This window comes from Procambarus clarkii, chromosome 13 (assembly GCF_040958095.1).
Source record: "Procambarus clarkii isolate CNS0578487 chromosome 13, FALCON_Pclarkii_2.0, whole genome shotgun sequence".
Classification (NCBI taxonomy): Eukaryota; Metazoa; Arthropoda; class Malacostraca; order Decapoda; family Cambaridae; genus Procambarus; species Procambarus clarkii.
Genome location: NC_091162.1, coordinates 40,679,250 through 40,682,930, shown reverse-complemented (window position 1 = coordinate 40,682,930; position 3,681 = coordinate 40,679,250).

Below are 3,681 nucleotides of genomic sequence, written 5' to 3'. Positions count from 1 at the left end.
AGCCTGGCGAGAAATCTTACCAGGTTAACGAAAAATGACGGGGCCAGATCGAAGCTGTCGGAAAAATATGGAAAAACTTCGGGGTCTACGATGTAACTCAGTAATCGGGAACCCAGACTGGCGAGAAATCTCACCGGGGGTAACGAAAAATGACGGGGCCAGATCGAAGCCGTAGGAAAAATTTGGAAAAACCCCAGGGCCAGATCGAAGCAGTTCGAAAACGCAAAACGGCTTTGATCTGGCCCGGTTTTCACTATGCCAGAACGGATTCCTTTAATCTCGTTGACATATATATAAAAAATGGGAATAAATATGAAAATGGGTTTAAATACGCCTTGGAAAACGAACTCTGTCATGAGCGAAGCTTCATCGAGGTAACTGAAAACACCTATGCCAGAATGGATCCCTTTAATCTCCTTGACATAAATATCGAAAATGGGAATAAATATAAAAATGGGTTTAAATACACCATGGAAAACGGACTTGGTTGTGAGCGAAGCTTCACCAAGGAAACAAAAAACACTTATGTCAGAACGGATCCCTCGCCATTGTAACGAAAAACACCTTTGCCAGAACGGTTCCTTCGCCAGTGTAACTAAAATTTTCCCTTGGATGCAAGCGAAGCTTCACAGTGGTAACGAAAAACACCTACGCCAGAATGGATCCCTTTAATCTCTTTAACATAAATATCGAAAAATGGGAATAAATATGAAAATGAGTTTCAATACGCCATGGAAAAAGGACTTGGTCGCAATTGAAGCTTCACCAAGGTAACAAAAAACCCCTATGCCAGAACGGATCCCTTGCCATTGTAAAAAAAAAACACATATGCCAGAACAGATCCCTCGAAAACAGCAAAAGGGATCCGTTCTGGCATAACTCCCACTACTGACTTATGAAGTCCACATTCCCTGTAGGTCTTGTTGATGGTCGCACTACTGCCAGGTGCCAGGTTTCTCCCCCCTCGTGTGTGCATGTGAGCATGTGTGTGTACTCACCTAGTTACACTCACCTTGTTGTGCTTGTGGGAATTGAGCTTCGGCTCTTTGGTCCTACTTCTCAACCGTCAGTCTACTGGTGTACAGATTCCTGAGCTTCTCGAGTTCTATTATTTTTACATTTGAAACTGTGTATGGAGTCAGCATCCACTACATCACTTCCTAGTGCATTCCATTTACTAACTACTCTGATGCTGAGAAAGTTCTTTGTAATGTCTCAGTGGCTCATTTGGGTACTCAGCTTCTATCTGTGTCCTCTTGTGCATGTACTATGCATGTTAAATAATCCATTCTTGTCTTCCCTGTCAATTACCCTGAGAATTTTGTCTGTGGTGATCATGTCCCCCAGAGCTCTTTTATCATCCAGCGACGTGAGGTCATGCAGCCTTTTCTCATAACTCATGCCTCTTAGTTCTGGAACTAGCCTAGTGGCATACCTCTGAATTTTTCCAAGCTTCGCCTTGTGCTTGACAAGGTACTGGCTCCATGCTGGGGCCGCATACTCCAGGATTGTTCTTACATATGTGGTATACAAGGTTCTGAATGATTCCTTGCATAGGTTTCTGAAGGTAGTCTTGATGTTAGCCAGCCATGCATACGTTGCAGATGTTATTCTTTTGATGTGAGCTTCAGGAGACAGGTTTGTTGTGATATCAACTCCTAGATCCTTCTCTCTCTGTCCGTTTCATGAAGGACTTCATCTTCCATTCTGTATCCTGTGTCTGGCCTCCTGTTTCCACTGCCTTGTTTTATTACCTTACATTTGCATTGGTTGAACTTTAGTAGCCATTTGTTGGACCATTCATTGAGACTGTCTAGGTCATCTTGTAGCCTCATACTATCTTCCTCCGTCTTAATCCTCCTCATAATTTTTGTATCATCAGCAAACAATGAGAGGATTGATTCTATACACTCTGGTAGATCATTTACATATAGCAGAAACACTATAGGTCCAAGGACTGAACCCTGTGGGACTCCACTGGTGACCCCTCGTCAATCTGAGGCCTCATCCCTCAAAGTGACTCAGTGTCTTCTATTACTTAGATACTTCTTTATCCAATGGAGTATCTTCCCTTTCACTCCCGCCTGCATCCCCAGCTTTCGCACTAGTCTCTGGTGTGGTACTGTGTCAAAGGCTTTCTGGCAATCCAAAAATATGCAGTCTGCTCACCTGTCTTTTTCTTGCCTGATTCTTGTTGCCTGATCTTAGTGATCATTTAATCCTGTGAGGCATGATTTGCCATTTCTGAAACCATGTTGGTGTTGTGTCACAAAGTTCCTTCGCTCCAGATGTTCTACTAGCTTTTTCGCACAATCTTCTCCACTACCTTGCATGGTATGCAAGTTAGGAACACTGGCCTGTAGTTCAGTGCCCCCTTCTTGTATATTTTGTATATATATAAGTACTTACGTAATTGTGCTTGCGGGGGTTGAGCTCTGGCTCTTTGGTCTCGCCTCTCAACGGTCAATCAACTAATATACACGTTCCTGAGCCTACTGGGCTCTCATATCTACACTTGAAGCTGTGTATGGAGTCAGCCTCCACCACATCACTTTCTAATGCATTACACATGTCTACTACTCTGACACTGAAAAAATTCTTTCTAACGTCTTTCTGGCTCATTTGGGCACTCAATTTCCACCTGTGCCCTAGTGCGTGTGCCCCTTGTGTTAAAAAGGCTGTCTTTATCTACCCTATCAATTCCTCTGAGAATCTTGTATGTGGTGATCATGTCCCCTCTAACTCTTCTGTCTTCTAGTGACGTGAGGTTTAATTCCCGTAGTCTCTCCTCGTAGCTCGTACCCCTCAGTTCGGGTACTAGTCTGGTGGCAAATCTTTGAACCTTTTCCAGTTTAGTCTTATGCTTGACTAGATATGGACTCCGTGCTGGACCCGAATACTCCAGGATTGGTCTGACATATGTGGTATATAATGTTCTGAAAGATTCCTTACACAAGTTTCTAAAGGCCGTTCTTATATTAGCCAACCTGGCATATGCCGCTGATGTTATCCTCTTGATATGAGCTTCTAGGGAAAGGTCTGGCATGATATCAACCCCCAGGTCTTTTTCTCTCTCTCTGACTCTTGGAGCATTTCATCTCCCAAATGATATCTTGTATCTGGTCTCCTGCTCCCTACACCTATCTTCATTACATTACATTTGCTTCGGTTAAACTCTAAGAACCATTTGTTCGACCATTCCTGCAGCTTGTCCAGGTCTTCTTGAAGTCTCAAGCTGTCCTCCTCTGTCTTAAACCTTCTCATAATTTTGGCGTCGTCAGCAAACATTGAGAGGAATGAGTCTGTACCCTCTGGGAAATCATTTACGTATATTAGAAACAAGATAGGTCCGAGTACTGAGCCCTGTGGGACTTCAAAGGTGACTTCTCGCCAATCTGAGGTCTCCCCCATCACTGTAACTCTCTGCTTCCTATTGCTTAGGTACTCCTGTATCCATTGGAGCGCCCTACCAGTTACTCCTGCCTGTTTCTCCAGCTTATGCATCAGCTTTTATGGGGTACTGTGTCAAAGAATTCTGACAGTCCAAAAAAAATGCAGTCCGCCCATCCTTCTCTTTCTTGCTTAATCTTTGTGACGTGATCGTAGAATTCTATTAAGCCTGTAAGGCAAAATTTACCCTCCCTAAACCCATGTTGATGGGTTGTCACGAAGTCCCTTCTC